Consider the following 19,053-nt stretch of genomic DNA (forward strand, 5'->3'; position numbering starts at 1 on the left):
CAGAGTTCGCTTAAACCGCCATATAGTGCCGTCATTTGCTAGCAGCAGGTTCCTCCTGCACGGTGGACCCCGGGCTGCGAACGCACCAATAATAACATCTATATTTACTCGGTGCGTTCCGCTAGCCCTAACACACTATTCAAATGTCTTCCGAGTGCAGTCCAATTTTTTCCAAGGACTCATTAACTTACATGACCAAGGGCTGTTCCAATATCAGATGCAAATTGAGCATGCTACAATTTTTTTCGAACAGACTCTGTTCAAAGGAAAGCTTGGACATGTTGCAGGCCCTATAGAATAACATTGATCCGAGTGCGATTCAATGTTTTGTTGGATCACACTCAGACTAAAAATACAGTTGCCTCTACTTGCCCTTAAAAACATCAATGTTTCTTATGGCAAGCTTCTTTATTGTGCAGTTCTAATATCCAGCTTCCAAAAATGCCAAAAAATCCCGGATATTTCCATGCAACGGACCTATGTGAGAATTAGTGTTATAGAGCAGTAATTTTATAACTGATTTTCCATCTGGATAGAATATCAATAATGTAATACATGTAAAGTCAAAGGCGAAACAGCTGAAGGTATTTTGATTTTGGATATTTCTTTGTACATTACTTCAAAGTATGTACGGTACTCTGTGGATTTTTAATTTTCCTCTCATTTCTATTTTATGATCCACTCATTCAGCGTTTTAATATTTACCATCAAATAATAGAACGAAGAAGTACCAAGCCATAAAATAACATAATTTTATTAGATCAAAAATATTAATTTTTTTTGTACCTAGTGGGAATAATACTATGCAAATGAATACCACCATGTAAAGGCAAAGTAATGCTGATGGAAAAAATGTAGGAACATAGCATATTTAAAGGTAATGTTTCAATTGATCAAATAATGGTCAGGGTTAATAGTTACACAGAGGGTAGCAGGGGCCAAACTACCAGGCTTCCCCAAAAGAACTGGAATCTAGCATATACACAAAATGTCCCAACATGCATCCAAGATATATGCAGGGAAAGGCAATTTTATAAAGAGCCTAAGTAGGCTTGTGACATATAGATAATTACTCAGTAGTACGATAGCCAAATATCCCAGCCATTCAGATTAAAGGGGTTATTTAATACTAGGACAACCCCTCCTTGATCTGAATGGCACTGATGAAATAAAAAAACAGTTATACCCACCTCCTGTGCCGCCGCTGTTCCAGCGGTGTCGGCACTGGTATTCCGGGGGCTCTCGTACAGTTGTTATGACATGTTAGCCCTGCACTCAATCAACTCAGGCACTACTGTCCCCGGCCTTCGGACAAATCGGACATCAAGAGGAAGTCAGAAAGAAGCTGCAGCCCTGACTTCCTGTTGATGTTCAATATGTACAAAGGTGAGGAGAGTGAAGCTGGTGCAAATTAGGGGCAGGGATCACATGTAACAACAACCTCAAGTGAGCCTCGGGAATTAGAGTGCCGATACCACTGGACCGGCGCTGTCACGGACATGGTTATAAGTGTTCGAATTTTATCGGAGCCAAACTTTCAGATCGGGAAGGGGTTGTCCTAGTAGTGGACATCCACTTTAATGACCGACTACGTAATAAGTGGTTCCATCATAGTAAGGGACAAGCTTTGTTAGTGGATGTCGCTGAAAAAAAAAGTTTCCAAATCTTAGACCCCATCTGTGATGCCCAAATGCAATAATAGGACACAAGGAAAGGTATTGTGATAAAACAAACCAATTGAGAAGTTGACTTTGGGTTTTGCAAACTTCTAATAATAACACAACCTCTAAGACCTTCACTATTTTCATCTGAGATGGTGTAATTATTAAAAGTCCTGACTTCTTATATGTAAACAATAGATGATGTTTAGCCTTGGGTGTTGGTTTTGCAAAATAATGATGACACTGGTTAAAGTTCCTCGAAATGGAGCATTTTAAGGGTGTGTTTCAGGGCCTGAGGTCTGAAAGTTGATGGGAATACATTCCTTGGAGAGGGTGCAGCTTGAGAAGTGTTTCATCTTGTTTAAAAATAGGAGGTCTGATGGAGTGCCAGACAATATTGTTATAATTGATATTAGCGCTGTCAGCATAATAAAACAGGAGAACAAACAAAGCACAATAAAGACATCACAGATACACATGGATAAAAAATAGGTGATAACAAGATGCAAAATACATTCATAACCACGAAATTTTTATTGCGAAATTATACACGTGATCTAAATTTAAAAAGTACTTCTGTCAAAAATGTGTTCAGGGGCTTTTACACTGGGTAATTACAGTGTGAAAATCATTAAATCGATCTAGAGTTTTCCAGAGTCAATCATGTGAAGTTACTAAGATTAATTTACTTTTTTTTATAAATACACCAATATAATATATTTTTTACATTATTAGACAATTTCATAAGACTTCAGTTAACTTCTTAGTTAGTTTTTGGAGTGTGAGAATAAATTCACACAAACTGTTCCCCATACTGGGCCCTGCCTTGTATATATGTTATCCATCCTGGTAAATACGTCCCTCATCCTGGGCTCCATCCTGGTATATACAGTAGCATGTAAATACAGTGGCACCCTATGTCAAAATTACTGTTATTAAGAACAGTTAAGCAAGTTAAGATGAAATGATCTCTAAAAGACCTAAGGTTAAAGATGACACATTTCCTTTGTATTTTAGGCAATATATATATACTTTCATATTTTACATTTTAAAAATTGCAAAAAAGAAAATAGGTTAATGCAAGCATTTGGGCACGCTTAGAAATTTGTGTGCCTATATAACTTTGACCAAATTTCAGACCTTAATTAGCCTGTTAAGGTTATGGCTTGTTCACTATCATCGTTGGGAAAGACCACTGTTGTGAATTCTGTTGTGGGTTCTGCTCTTGGGCTCCCTCCGGTGGTTATAAGTGGTAGTGCTGCTGTTTGTCCTTCACAGCAGTCATCAGGTGCTTCCACTTTGGACGGGGCTATTTAGTCTGGCTTCACCCTTTAGTGAGTGCCAGTTGTCAATTGTTTTCTGGAGGATTCACATCTCTGCTTGGTTTCTCCTGCTGGATTGTCCAAATCATCAAAGATAAGTCCTGGCTTTGTTTTTGCAGTCCACATGCGGTGGACTTTATAGTTCAGTGAATTGCTATGTTTTTTCTTGTCCAGCTTTGTCTGTGTAAGGATTTATTCAGCCAAGCTGGAAGCTCTGGAGTCGCAGAGTTACCCTCCATGCCTTTAGTTAGGTGTGGAGATTTTTGTATTCTCTGTGGTGGATTTTTGTAGTATTTTAATACTGACCGCACAGTACTCTGTCCTGTCTTTTCTTTCTAGGTAGCGTGGCCTCCTTTGCTAAATTCTGTTTTCAGTCTGCGTTTGTAATTTCCCTCTCCTCTCACAGTCAATATTTGTGGGGGGCTGTCTTTCCTTTGGGGATTTTCTCTGAGGCAAGATAGTTTTCCTGTTTCTTTCTTTAGGGGTAATTAGTCCTCCGGCTGTGACGAGGTGTCGAGGGAGTGACAGGAACATCCCACGGCTACTTATAGTTGCAGTGTTAAGTTCAGGGCATGCGGTCAGTATAGAGGCCACCTACTCCAGAGCTCGTCCATGCTGCTCCTAGGCCACCAGATCATAACAGTACAACTGGCCCACAATGAGTTAACCGCATCTCAAAAGAAGGGAAAGAAAGTGCTGAGCCATTTTTTTTTCTGTACTCTGTTGTGTTTTTTTTTTCCCTCTTCACCTCTGGGTGGCTCAAGAGTTAGGCGCTGACATGGATGTTCAGGGACTTGCTTCTCGGGTGGATCAACTTGCTGCTAGAGTACAGGGTATTTCTGATTATATCGTGCAGACTCCTGTTTTAGAGCCTAGAATTCCTACCCCCGATTTGTTTTTTGGGGACACGTCCAAATTTTTGAGCTTTAAAAATAACTGTAAACTGTTTTTTGCTCTGAAGCCCCGTTCCTCTGGTGATCCCATCCAGCAGCTAAAAATTGTCATTTCTCTGTTGCGTGGCGACCCGCAGGATTGGGAATTTTCCCTGGAGTCTGGGAATCCGACCTTGCTTAATGTAGATACCTTTTTTCAGGCGCTTGGGTTATTGTATGATGAACCTAATTCTGTGGATCATGCTGAGAAAACCTTGTTGGCCCTGTGTCAGGGTCAAGAAGCGGCGGAATCATATTGCCAGAAATTTAGAAAATGGTCTGTGCTTACTAAGTGGAATGAGGATGCTTCGGCGGCAATTTTCAGAAAGGGTCTTTCTGAATCTGTTAAAGATGTTATGGTGGGCTTCCCCACGCCTGCAGGTCTGAGTGATTCTATGTCTCTGGCCATTCAAATTGATCGGCGCTTGCGTGAGCGCAGAGTTGTGCACACTATGGCATTGTCTTCCGAGCGGAGTCCTGAGCCAATGCAGTGTGATAGGATTGTGTCTAGAGCTGAACGCCAAGGATTCAGACGTCAGAATAGGTTGTGCTTTTACTGCGGCGATTCTGCTCATGTTATTTCTGATTGCCCTAAGCGTGCCAAGAGAATCGCTAATTCCGTTACCATCAGTACTGTACAACCTAAATTTCTGTTATCTGTGACCCTGATCTGCTCATTATCGTTATTCTCTGTCATGGCATTTGTGGATTCAGGCGCCGCTTTAAATTTGATGGACTTAGAATTTGCCAGACGTTGTGGTTTTCCCTTAGAGCCTTTGCGGAGTCCTATCCCTTTGAGGGGTATTGATGCTACACCATTGGCTAAAAATAAACCTCAGTTTTGGACACAGTTAACCATGTGCATGGCGCCAGCCCATCAGGAAGATTGTCGTTTCCTGGTGTTGCATAATTTGCATGATGCTATTGTGCTGGGGTTTCCATGGTTACAGGTACATAATCCGGTGTAGGATTGGAAATCTATGTCTGTGACTAGTTGGGGTTGTCAGGGGGTTCATGATGACGTTCCTCTGATGTCAATTTCCTCCTCCCCCTCTTCTGAAATTCCTGAGTTTCTGTCAGATTTCCAGGATGTTTTCGATGAGCCCAAGTCCAGTTCCCTTCCACCGCATAGGGACTGTGATTGTGCTATTGACTTGATTCCAGGCTGTAAGTTTCCTAAGGGCCGACTTTTCAACCTGTCTGTGCCTGAACATGCCGCCATGCGGAGCTATGTAAAGGAGTCTTTGGAGAAGGGGCATATTCGGCCATCTTCTTCTCCATTGGGAGCAGGTTTTTTTTTGTTGCCAAGAAGGATGGCTCCTTGAGACCCTGTATTGATTATCGCCTCTTGAATAAGATCACGGTCAAATTCCAATACCCTTTGCCTTTGCTTTCTGATTTGTTTGCCAGGATTAAGGGGGCTAGTTGGTTTACTAAGATTGACCTTCGAGGGGCATATAATCTTGTTCGTATTAAGCAGGGTGACGAATGGAAAAATGCGTTTAATACGCCCGAGGGCCATTTTGAATATCTTGTGATGCCATTCGGACTCTCTAATGCCCCATCTGTGTTTCAGTCCTTCATGCATGATATTTTTCGGAATTATCTTCTTGATAAATTCATGATTGTATATTTGGATGATATTTTGATTTTTTCAGATGATTGGGAGTCTCATGTGAAACAAGTCAGGATGGTATTTCAGGTCCTTCGTCATAATGCCTTGTTTGTGAAGGGGTCTAAGTGCTTCTTTGGAGTACAGAAGGATTCTTTTTTGGGCTTCATTTTTTCTCCATCATCTATAGAAATGGATCCGGTTAAGGTTCAGGCCATTCATGATTGGATCCAGCCCACATCCCTGAAGAGCCTTCAGAAATTTTTGGGCTTTGCTAATTTTTATCGCCGTTTCATTGCCAACTTCTCCAGTGTGATTAAACCCCTGACCGATCTGACGAGGAAGGGCGCTGATGTAGTTAACTGGTCCTCTGAGGCTGTTTCTGCCTTTCAGGAGCTTAAGTGCCGATTTACTTCTGCCCCTGTGTTGCGTCAGCCGGATGTTTCTCTTCCTTTTCAGGTTGAGGTTGATGCTTCTGAGATTGGGGCAGGGGCCGTTTTGTCTCAGAGGAATTCTGATGGTTCCTTGATGAAACCGTGTGCCTTCTATTCTCGAAAGTTTTCGCCTGCGGAACGCAATTATGATGTCGGCAATCGTGAGTTGTTGGCTATGAAGTGGGCATTTGAGGAGTGGCGACATTGGCTTGAGGGGGCCAAGCACTGTATTGTGGTCTTGACCGATCATAAGAATCTGATTTACCTCGAGTCTGCCAAACGGCTGAATCCTAGACAGGCCCGATGGTCCCTGTTTTTCTCCCATTTTGATTTTGTTGTCTCGTATCTTCCAGGTTCTAAGAATGTTAAGGTTGATGCCCTCTCTAGGAGTTTTTTGCCTGCCGGATTCTTGAGCCGGTTGGTATTCTGAAGGAGGGGGTGATTCTTTCTGCCATCTCCCCTGATTTGCGACGGGTTCTTCAGGAGTTTCAGGCTGATAAACCTGATCACTGTCCAGCGGGGAAACTGTTTGTTCCTGACAGATGGACTAGTAAAGTGATTTCTGAGGTTCACTGTTCTGTGTTGGCTGGCCATCCTGGGATTTTTGGTACCAGAGTTTGGTTAGTAGGTCCTTTTGGTGGCCTTCTTTGTCATGGGATGTGCATTCTTTTGTGCAGTCCTGTGGGTTGCTTTTGCCTTTGCCGGTCCCTGAGGGGCCTTGGACGCATATTTCTATGGATTTTATTTCGGATTTTCCTGTTTCCCAGAGGATGTCTGTTATCTGGGTGGTCTGTGACCGGTTTTCTAAGATGGTTCATTTGGTACCTTTGCCTAAATTGCCTTCCTCTTCTGAGTTGGTTCCATTGTTTTTTCAGCATGTGGTTCGTTTGCATGGCATTCCGGAGAATATTGTGTCCGATAGAGGTTCCCAGTTTGTTTCTAGGTTTTGGCGGTCCTTTTGTGCTAAGCTGGGCATTGATTTGTCTTTTTCTTCCGCATTTCATCCTCAAATGGCCAAACCGAGCGAACTAACCAGACTTTGGAAACTTATTTGAGATGCTTTGTGTCTGCCGATCAGGATGATTGGGTGGCTTTCTTGCCATTGGCCGAGTTTGCCCTTAATAATCGGGCTAGTTCTGCTACCTTGGTTTCTCCATTCTTTTGTAATTCTGGGTTTCATCCTCGTTTTTCTTCAGGGCAGGTTGAGTCTTCTGATTGTCCTGGGGTGGACTCTGTGGTTGACAGGTTGCAGCAGATTTGGGCTCATGTTGTGGACAATTTGGTGTTGTCTCAGGAGGAGGCTCAGCATTTTGCCAACCGTCGTCGGTGTCTGGGTTCCCGGCTTCGGGTTGGGGATTTGGTCTGGTTGTCTTCTCGTCATGTTCCTATGAAGGTTTCTTCCCCGAAGTTCAAGCCTCGGTTTATTGGTCCTTATAGGATTTCTGAGATTATCAATCCAGTGTCTTTTCGTTTGGCCCTTCCAGCCTCTTTTTCCATCCATAATGTTTTTCATAGATCTTTGTTGCGGAAATATGTGGTGCCCGTGGTTCCCTCTGTTAAACCTCCTGCCCCGGTGTTGATTGATGGGGAGTTGGAGTTTGTTGTGGAGAAGATCTTGGATTCTCGTTTTTCAAGACGGAGGCTTCAGTATCTTGTCAAGTGGAAGGGTTATGGCCAGGAGGATAAATTCTTGGGTGGTTGCCTCCGATGTTCATGCTGACGATTTGGTTCGTGCCTTCCATTTGGCTCGTCCGGATCGGCCTGGGGGCTCTGGTGAGGGTTCGGTGACCCCTCCTCAAGGGGGGGTACTGTTGTGAATTCTGTTGTGGTTTCTGCTCTTGGGCTCCCTCCGGTGGTTATAAGTGGTAGTGCTGCTGTTTGTCCTTCACAGCAGTCATCAGGTGCTTCCACTTTGGACGGGGCTATTTAGTCTGGCTTCACCCTTTAGTGAGTGCCAGTTGTCAATTGTTTTCTGGAGGATTCACATCTCTGCTTGATTTCTCCTGCTGGATTGTCCAAATCATCAAAGATAAGTCCTGGCTTTGTTTTTGCAGTCCACATGCGGTGGACTTTATAGTTCAGTGAATTGCTATGTTTTTTCTTGTCCAGCTTTGTCTGTGTAAGGATTTATTCAGCCAAGCTGGAAGCTCTGGAGTCGCAGAGTTACCCTCCATGCCTTTAGTTAGGTGTGGAGATTTTTGTATTCTCTGTGGTGGATTTTTGTAGTATTTTAATACTAACCGCACAGTACTCTGTCCTGTCTTTTCTTTCTAGGTAGCGTGGCCTCCTTTGCTAAATTCTGTTTTCAGTCTGCGTTTGTAATTTCCCTTTCCTCTCACAGTCAATATTTGTGGGGGCTGTCTTTCCTTTGGGGATTTTCTCTGAGGCAAGATAGTTTTCCTGTTTCTTTCTTTAGGGGTAATTAGTCCTCCGGCTGTGACGAGGTGTCGAGGGAGTACAGGAACATCCCATGGCTACTTATAGTTGCGGTGTTAAGTTCAGGGCATGCGGTCAGTATAGAGGCCACCTACTCCAGAGCTCGTCCATGCTGCTCCTAGGCCACCAGATCATAACAGACCATATGATGTAAATTTCCCAGCTTTATTAAAACCCAGCCTCCACTAACCTTATGCCAAAAAACAGCAGCCATGGGTTCTTCCAAGCAGCAGCCTAGCACTCTGAAAATGATAATGGTGCAGGACACACAAAGCAGGAGAAGGCAATGAGAGGATAGCAAAGCACTTCCAAGTTGTCATTTCCTCAGTTCGAAATGTAATTAAGAATATCCCTCATCCTGGGCTCCATCGTAATTTATTAGACCCTAGTGTCAGGACTCTGAACATTTTTTATTACCTTTTGTGCATTACTGCCCTTTTCCAAGATGGCGTCTTTGGTCTCATGTGCACTGTGTCTTCCTGCTATAAAACTCCACCCCAGCCTTCAGGCTGTGCTAGAGTATTCTGCCTTGCATCCAGCTCCTGACCTCTGGTTACTCCCTGGTTATATACCTGCTCCTGTGAAACTGTGGGGTTATCCTGCTACTCTGCTCTGAGTTCCTGCTGCATACACCAGTTCCAGTAATCCTCCTTCATCTGCTGCTCGTGTTTACTTCCATCTGCATTTGTTGGACATGTAAGCTGTTGCTGCTCTGCAAGAACCTGAGACTATTACCCAGACCTCCCTGGTTGAGCTAAGATATTATTTGAACTGCCTTATAAGCATATCTGTGTTTTGGACTTAGCAAGGACTTATTCGTGTCAAGTATCCTCAAGAATAATTGTGCTTCATAGACTTTCTGCGTGATTGCATTTTCCTCTGAAGTTTCCTATAGACTGCTAAGCTGCATTTAATATTTACTCCAAGTGTTGTGGACTTGAGTTTCTCTCTGCACCTGTTTGAATCACCGTGTGATAATATAGACTTTACCACTTATAAAACTGTGTCCTGTAGTTGTCTTGTTCCACGCAAAGAGTCTCCTGAGTTACCCCCTATAATTATTACACCTAGTCTTGGCCCCTGTCCTAATATATATGTCCCTCATCCTGGACTCCATCCTAGTATATATGTCCCTCATAGAGATGGGTGGAACCTTGGATGTTTAGGTCCGGAGGGTTCGGCCGAACAATTAAACAAAGTTCCGGTTCGAGAACAGAACCTGGACCCAGACCCGAACGCAGACCTCATTCACTTGTATGGGGGGCCCGAACATCCAGCGTTTGCCACTCTGTCATGTGCATGACAGCGCTGCAAACACTGCTTCTGAACAGCGCTAAAATCATTACCTCCAGTCAGACAGCTGCGGTTCCCATGCAGTCAAATGACAGCGTGAGCCCGCAGCTGTGATCGGAGGTATAAAGCTTACTTCCAGTCACTGGCATCGGCTGATGGGACTACTGGAAACGAGAAATGCCTTAATGTGGCTTCCAGGTACACATGAATTGGCCGATTTATGCTCTAAGCTTTCTCAATTTTTCATATTTCTAATGCAGTAATGCAATAAAATTTTCATATTTCATATTTGCATGCTGTGGTGCCACAGAGTGCTGCATTTTTTTATTTGAGTGTATATGAGTTGGTGACTCTAGGTTAGCACCTGTGCACACCTAGTTTATGTTTGGATGTGACGGTCAGTTTTTAGAATTCATTAGCCTTCTGACTGAGCCCTTCGCCTTTTAGCCACAGGTGTTTTTAATTGCAGTAGGACCACTACCCCATCACAGAAAGATAGATTTCAGTCTAAGAGAGGAGACGCTTTAGGTTCTCATACAGATGAAGACTTTATTCTAAGAGAGGAATGGCATTGTTAGGTCCTGGAAACGAGAAAAGCCTTAACGTGGCTTCCAGGTACACATGAATTGGCCAATTTATGCGCTAAGCTTTCTCAGTTTTTCATATTTGTAATGCAGTAATGCAATTAAATTTAAATATTTCATATTGGCATGCTATGGCGCCACAGAGTGCTGCCTTTTTTGTTTGACTGAAGGATCAGTGACCTGTCAGCAGTCTGCATTATGAATATATAATCAGAGCACCACATACATGAACCCCGCCTTAGGACACGAGCATATCATTAACACAAAACTAAAAATAAAGATTAAGAAACAACCACAAGACGGACTTCATCAACCAAGGTATCATTTTATTCAGTATAACGGCGCCGACCTGGCACTGTGTGTAGGTTACTGTGCACAATCCTGCTGACAGGTTCCCTTTAAAGCATATGTTTCCCCTTCTCCCTGCTCACAAACAGTACATTGCTCAGCAGGGGGCACCAAGAAGTGTAAGGTGAAAAATATGACACTTTTACTTAGTCCTGAGGCATTATAAGGCATTCAGAATTAAAAGTTAAAAATCAAAAATCAACTTAACATTTACCATCAAATGTTTGCTGAAATGTTGAAAGTAAAAAAATGCAGATCACTTTTTTTTTGTTTGACCCAAGAAACTTTAGAATGAATTTGGCCTACTTTCTTGAAAATTACTGTATGTCTCATCTAGAAACGTGTGCCATTGTCTAAATTTAGATGATTTGCATGTGACACAAATTAAAAACTTGCTTGTTTGGCATATACTCTTGAGCTATACGTTTTTCAATGTTATAGAATCATAGAATCACAGAATTATTATTATGTTTTGTCCCCTGATTCTTTCTATCCTTTATGAACCTTTTTTAAGCATATCTATTTATTTGCTAATTTTTCATTTACACACATATCCACTAAATGATTTGGTTATACGAATAGGGTCTAAATTGGATCAAATTGTGGCATTATATGCAATTTTGTATTTAACTCTTTAAATTGAAATGTGACAAGCATGTAACCCTTATTAGTGATGAGCGAGTATACTCGTTACTCGAGTTTCTCTGAGCATGCTCGGGTGGTCTCCAAGTATTTCGGCGTGCTCGGAGATTTAGTTTATGTCAACGCAGCTGAATGATTTGCGGCTGCTAGACAGCTTGAATGCATGTGAAGATTCCCTAACACACAGGCAATCCCCACATGTATTCAAGCTGCCTAGCAGCCACAAATCATTCAGCTGCGTCGACATAAACTAAATCTCCAAGCACGCCGAAATACTCGGAGACCACCCGAGCATGCTCAGAGAAACTTGAGTAACGAGCATACTCGCTCATCACTAACCCTTATATTTGCTCCTTGGACACTGCTGCTTACACCTATGGTTCCCAAACTTGCCTCTTCCTAGTATGCAACTGTTATGTTCATGATCAAACACCCACACGGATAACAGAGGAGGGAATAAACTACCAAATTGAGAAGCTGCACCTGTACCCAACTGGTCCCTAGACTAGAAAAGGCCCTAGCCACACAGCTAAATACACCTCCTCGGACCTGGCTACTTAAAAGGCCATCGAGTGGGTTCTCATACCCCCTGAGGAAACAGATGGGAGGCTGCAACATGGATGCATGAGAACTCATGGTGAGAAACTAAAATGTGTTCACAAAGGGTAGACAGAGATAAATAAGAACAAAAAACAAAACAAAAAAAAACAGAATAAGTGAAACCTGTCAGACTCCCAAATATGGCTCAGAAAGAAAAGGTGCTAAGGAGGAAAACTCAGATTTGCAGCAGGAAAAACTACTGGAGCTTACTGGACAATGTAAACCCCTACCTAAGGAGCTGAATCTCCAAACACCAATCTACATGGAAGCATAGCCAGCAAGTGAGGTAAGTGATAGGTGAAAATACTAAGCAAATGCCAAAATGTGATAAGAAAGAGCCAAAATGGGAAATGGAAAACACCTGGAGAGAAGCCAACCAAGACTAAAGAAACCATCAACATTTCAACAGAGATGAAAAGGAATGTAGCCCAGCAGAGAGGAAACCTGTCCACACATCAAAAGGTCATTGGATCGAATCCAGAAACTGAGCCATGACAGCCATGACAAAGTCCCAGACTCTTAGAAGACCTCCTCCTCACCCATTTGCATGCTCCATATCCAATGAGCTGCTTACCCAGGGTTTTTAAAGAACTATCCCTCATCACATCTGCCCTCAGTAATAAGATTTCTAAAGTTTGTGTCATGTCCCACGAATCATACAGTATTGTATTATCATAGTATTGTTGCTGTTACATTGCTGTTGAATCAGTATGTCTTCTGGAGGATTGTCCTGTGTCTCTCCCTGTAGCCCAGCTCTGATGTAAGTAATCCCTCCGTTCCTTGTCGGTTAATGTTCGTCAGACATCTTTCTAGGTTCATCTCTGTATATCTCTGGTTCTGTCATTTTCCTGCTGCAACTGTTGCATCTGCTGCTGTTACAATTGTGCATAATACAAGCATTCAGTCTGAGAATAAACTGCTTATGAAATCTTCATATGTGCCACTGCTATCGAGTTGATACAATCTGATGAAGTTCCTAGTGTGAGTACTGGTCAATATAGACATCCATAGAAATTCAGTCTAACGAGTCCCACACTTGCACCCAAGTCATGGAATCGGAATAGCTCCTATTAGCGCTACCCAAAACTGGCCTAACCTGTTTCCAAATTTTTGTTTTCCATCCTGCCCTGACCTTCTGTTTACCTCACCTTATCATATGAACTATTTCTATCATGAATTTAGCTTGAACTGTGCTCAATTATAATTCTTGGATCACGTTTTTCATATCACCCGCTGTCAGTTGTCACCAAGGGAGACTACACTACTCATTACTTTGCCAAGCCAAGACCATGACCATCCTAGAGATTCACTACTCCTGTGTCACTACTCCTAAGGTCACTATGTCATGGATTACTTGTAATATTGGACCCAAGTCTATATCTATGCCAACAAAGCCAATCATCCAAGAAAAATAGGTTAGACTGCTCCCTAGTATATCTATAGGCGGTTCCTTGTAAACATCGTGAGTCACAATGTAAACAGGAGCAATATCTATCCTTAGTGTCCTCGAGCTTGTTTTCAGCTGTTGCAGAAGGTAAGGACTGACAGCTGTACGTGTGTTAATTTAGACTTTGCTGGAGGTGTCATAATCTAAAGCTATGTTACAGGCAGGAGCATGCAGCAGTCTGGAATGCTTACGTTAGCAAGTCTGTCATTGAGTTTACTTAACACTCATTTGTCTCAGTCTGCTTCAGAACAGAAATGCCGGCAATGAAAACTTATTTAACCCCCTGACAACATCATCTGAAATGCGATAAAGATGCTAGTTAGCAGATCTCTTCTTTTTACAACAGCCCAGATATTTAGACTGTCTGTCCTATGACCTGGAACGACATTGCCCAGACTAAACAGTATCAGTGACCTTTTTACTAAAAGACTGGCTCAGAAGAAATGGATATTGATGAAGATGATGATGAAGACAATGTTGATAGTCTTCATGTTAATAAATATATTTTCTCATGTTATAGGCTGCATGAATTTATCGAGAACCAGTCACCAGGTCAAAAGTTTGCTCTTATTTTCAACTCGCTGCTTTCTGAGTTTTCAAATTTATTTTTTTCTTGAAGGGGTTGTCTAAGTATGTTTGACCCCATTCAAATAAAAAAAAACATACTCACTTATGGTGCTGGTGCCGTTCCAGTATTAAAACACCCATTTTTCTCAGACTGTAAAATACTCACCTCCGCTGCTGGCGCCGTTTCAGCGGTGTTGGCACTTACGTTCCCGGGGCTCACGTGAGGTTGTTACATCATCTGAGCCCTGCGCCCAAACAGCACCAACTTCACCGTCTCCTCCCTCGGACTAATCGAACATCAAGAGGAAGTCAGAGAGCAGCCACAGCCCTGACTTCCTGTTGATGTTCAATATGTCTGAAGATGAGGATGGTGAAGCCTATACTGCACCGAATATGTTATTTTTTAGGTCTTTAAGGAGGCATTGATCATAGGATATTCTGGGGTGCGACTTTAGGGTGCCCTGCAGGTGCCCCTTTAGTAAAAACCATAAAATTGAAAATATTGCACAACAGAAAAGGACCCATACCTCTGGAAAAGTATGGATTTAAAAAAAAAAAACCTTAGGGGATCAGAATAATTAAAACAAGAGCAAAAACTGGCCATTTTTCATCTGGTGACTGGTTCTGTTTGAATGAATTTATGAGATAATAATAAAAATGGTCTGCTTTTTCCCAGAAAGAGTGCCCTCTTGTCCAAGGGCTGTATCTAGTATAACAGCCCAGCCATATTCAATCAAATAGTAGAGTTAAGTGAATTTACGGAAATTCAATTCAGACAGATTTGCTAAAGTTAGGAGGGAGTTTCAATTCACATAGAATACATTCTAAAAAAACATTCTAAGTAAAATGTGTCTCCAAAGAGTGAGAGCATACCTCGGGCCTAAAATACAAACTTCTGTGTAGTAGCTACGTGCTGTCTATCTTTCTATTTCTTTCTCTGCCATTTGTTGCCTACACTTCTATATTAAGTTTATTAAAATGGCCATACCCATGGAATAACTAGGACGTTCCTTCAACAGCTGTTTCTCTTAACTGCTGAGTATGCTTTTATTTTTTTTTCAATGGGCAAATGGGAATAAGTCACTGCCAGACGCCATCCAAGTCTGCAACCTGTGACTCCAAGCTGTAGATTGTCCTAGCATGCGAAATGTTGTGTACACACGAAGGCTGAAGAGACACCGGCTGCACATCACTGATGTAAATATAGATAGTCAAGCCGCAGACCATCGGGGCATTGGATACGCACAAAGAATAACATATAGGAAGGCAATGAAAGGTTTAGAAAAAAATGAACTGGAGATAAGCAAAGTGAGCAATGATGTTCAATGATGTGCAACTGAAACTGGAAGTCAAGAAAATAAAAAAATAAAGTAAATATGGAAAGATAATTAATAACTGAAGTTTTAATTAAAGTTCGAACCACCTCACTATTATCAAAATGAAGACCGAAAATAGTAATCTATACTCTAGAACCCCTTTGGGAGATAGTTAATTTTCACATGGATAAGAGTAAATATTCAGAAAAAAAGTCTAAAAGAATTTGTAAATCCTGATAATCATTAAAGGGGCTTCCTGACTTTTAAAACCCCTATTCCAAGGCTCAGTACGGTATAAAAACACCAAATTGTATTTTACACCCCCTCCCCAGGTCTTGCGCTAAGTTTTTGTCGCTGCTCTGTTATTGTCTGACGCAGTGATGTTACATCAACAGCCAATCAGTGAGCTCAGTGGCTCTGCCTGAGTAGATGATGTGACCCTCTCTGAGTCATTGAGCTCATTACCGACTACAGCATTTTTAACAATCACAGACACTGAGAGCAGATGAATAAAGTACAATATTGTTGGGGTTCTTTTTATCAATAAACTGGCTCTGCAAGGCTTTTCCGAAAACATAAAACCCCTGTAAGCCCAAGGATAAAATAAAAATTACAATATTTATGATGCTAAAAAAGAGAATGAACCACACCTCCAATAATCATACATCGATCTAATGCCGCCTGGCAAAAATATACAAAACTGAACATGAGGTTCTTAGTGTAACATTATGATCAGACTGTTTGAAGCCCACTGCCACGTCATGGTGAACCTCTTAGTGGGTCCTAACTTTTATCACCTTAAAGGAGCGACGTCATGTGCTAACCCCCGCTACAGCGACAATGCACCAGCAGGGCAGGCGGCCTGGTGCCTCACAGCCCCCATGCTGAAAGACTGAGTCCCCATGACTACAGGCCACACTGCCCCACCAGCACAAAACTGCAGCACCAATGGCCGCCACACAGCACCAACACCAAATGAAAGGAGCATTAGCAGAAGACGGAAAAAAGGGGTCCAGCCTATTGTTTGCTCTCACCTGAGAGCTTGAGGAAGGTGGGTTTCATGCCTCCTTTCACTTGGTGTTGGTGCCGTGTGGCGGTCATTGCTGCTTTGGTTTTGTGCTTGTGGGGCGCTGCGGGCTGTAGTTATGGGGACCCAGTCTTGCAGCATGGGTGTATTGCTGGTGCATTGTCGCTGCGGCGATGGTTTGTGCACGACTCCGCTCCTCTAAGGCAACAAAAATAAAGGACCCACTACGGGGTTTGCCGTGACGTGGCAGAGGTTTCATACAGTCTGATCAAAATGTTACACTAAGAACCTCATGTTCAGTAATGTATATTTTTGCCTAGTGGCGTTAGATCAATGTATGTTTTTTTGGGGGTGCTGTCCATGCTTCTTTTTCAGCGTATTACAATATTTCTGATTATCCGATTTTTTATGGACTTTTAGTCTTGCATTGCTGATATTGATCTGACCCCTGGGATTAAAATCAGACACATCTCCGATCTTTCCCACAGACCACTCACAATAACATAGGTGGTCCATTAAAACCTCAGATAGCACTCGTACGAGAAAATCTGTCATGTTTATGAGCCCTTAGGTCCAGGCCGGTATGATGACCTGCCTTTTAATAAAATTGTACTTGTCAAAACTGAAGTACTGTAAGTCTGACTTGTCAGAAACATTTTGTTTAAATATGATTGATTCCAGGCACATATTATATGAGCCGACACGTAGATCTGTCACCGGCCGATGTGAAAAAAATAATCCAGTACATGCTATACAAAACCATAGATTATATATTCTCAAACAAAAAAAGGATCAAAGAGCGTTCCCCGACCAGTATGCTTTTCACGGTTAAAGGTTCAGTGATTCAACAAGTAGAAAACCTATGACATGCTTCCACTGTACAAAATCAATAATTTGTTCACATCGTCTCCTTTTACACAGAAATTATATATTATGTATGGACTATTTCCCACTGTCTAAGCTCCCAAACCACACAAGCAGCCTGTCAAGTCTTTGAAATTACCTCCCGTTCTTGTAGATTATTATTATTATAAATGTGCTTTGGAGTCAGGAATTATTTAGTGAGTTAGTGTGAAACATGAACTAGCTTGTGCTCAGGGCATGTTTCTCCCTTCAGGGTTTGGGCAATTGAACTGGCAAAACTTAAGGAGTGAAAAATTGATAAAGCTCAACTCTAAGAGTAAGAAATTACTTCTGCTTAATGTTTTTCTTTAGCAAAACCATTATGTGATGGAAAAATTAATATTTGTTGATGAATTACGAGAATGAAACTCAAGGCCCATACCACCACAATGCTAATAGCGGTACTGAGAGCAGTGCTCTACAATCTGCAAAAAATTGCAAAACTAGAATTCACAGAATCGGTTGTAGACCACTGGCCTTTTGTAGACAAGTCTTTTATACCGCATAGATTCCAAACCAGTCACTGTATCTTCAGTATCGAATATGGTATGTTACACTACTTCTAGCAAGGTACCAAACTCATAATCACCCTAGCTTGAGCAGGATTTTAGCATAGCCATAGTTGCCAACATCATGACTTTGCAGAGCTTAGTCACTAAAAATACTGAAGAAGACAAGGTTCCAAAAAGCACTGATATGGTCCTGTCAAGACCGGACCAAAGAAAGAATGACATCAGTCATTCCTCCCTTGCTTGTAATACTAGAGCCTGTCGTAGGAGTGGGCCAAGAGGCCTCCCAACCTCTAGGCCGTGAACATGCGATGTGTGTTCTATAGAAGGTACTTGCAACATCTTTATGGATTTGACGTACAGTGTTGTACACAGCATAATCTATTATTAATGCCCTGGGGAAGTGGTTTAGCAAGGGTTGTCAGTCCCCATGGCTAGACAAATATGGTGGCCCTCCTTTTGTGTCATCAAACACAAAAAAAGTTAATTCGAGCAATTGACTACTTGTCTCCATTGTACACAGAGCAGGCTGGCATTGGTAGTGCAATGCAGAGATATTATTGAGTCGCCTGCACCCAGATCCATGTCCTTTTTTGGTGTCATTGGTCTACAGAAGCCTACAGGTTACCGGAAGGGAAGTGGTCAGCCTTAGGCTCCCATCTCTATTGTTACGCTGGTGGGGTGTGGACCCACTCTGCCATGGACTGAGCATACCCTGGAGGGGTGTATCTGGAGCACCCCCACACCGCCGCAGGGCCGAGGGGTACCCGGAGCCGGGCCTCTGGGATCTCCGTCCTGAGGTTGTCACGGTGGCTAGACCCGGTCCGTGGCCCTGTCTGTCAGTGGGGGACGTCCGTTGCAAATAGGTGCTGTTAACGGTGGTATAGCGGTGCAGTTGTGGGGTGCAGGTCGCGGTAAATAACGAGGACACCAGGTTGCAGTCTCTTTACCTCTTTACTGGAGATCTCTCGGTCCTCAGTCCAGAATCCGGTCCACCAGGCTGCGCAAGTCCGGCCGGTCCAATAGCACTTCCAGAGTTCTCCTCACAGGTGGAAATCAGTGCCTTCCTTCTTAGCGCTTTGTGTTGTAGTCCTTCCCTGCTGTGCTTACGGAAAGTACCCCACAACTGTTGTGTCTGTTTCTTAAGTTCCCTCACAACTCGATTAACTGATCTTCTGCTAATCTTCCGTCCCTTCCTGATGTTACAGTAAGAACGGCACCCGTTTGTCAGGTAGGCCTGGAGTTCTTCCGGGACCCTAGAGACGCCCCTCTCCCGCAATTGCCCCCCAAGACTTCATAGGGGATATATGGTAGACAGCCCGCCTGAGACTGACTGTCCTGCCGCTGTTTGGAGTATGGCTTAAAGCTGTATATTATTCCACTCCCTCGGCGTTCCGGCCACCGGTAATGCGCCTCAGCA

The 19,053-nt window shown here is 42.7% G+C and overlaps 1 long non-coding RNA gene across 1 annotated transcript in view; it reads left to right on the top strand.

Moving 5' to 3' along the window:
- The first annotated feature begins 12,497 nt into the window (after window positions 1-12,497).
- LOC143809073 (uncharacterized) overlaps window positions 12,498-19,053 on the top strand; it is a 127,780-nt gene continuing 121,224 nt past the window's right edge. Inside the window, exon 1 of the long non-coding RNA XR_013222057.1 lies at window positions 12,498-12,624. This is a non-coding gene — a long non-coding RNA (uncharacterized LOC143809073). The remainder of the gene's footprint in view (window positions 12,625-19,053) is intronic.

This window comes from Ranitomeya variabilis, chromosome 2 (genome assembly GCF_051348905.1).
Source record: "Ranitomeya variabilis isolate aRanVar5 chromosome 2, aRanVar5.hap1, whole genome shotgun sequence".
NCBI classification, from domain to species: Eukaryota; Metazoa; Chordata; class Amphibia; order Anura; family Dendrobatidae; genus Ranitomeya; species Ranitomeya variabilis.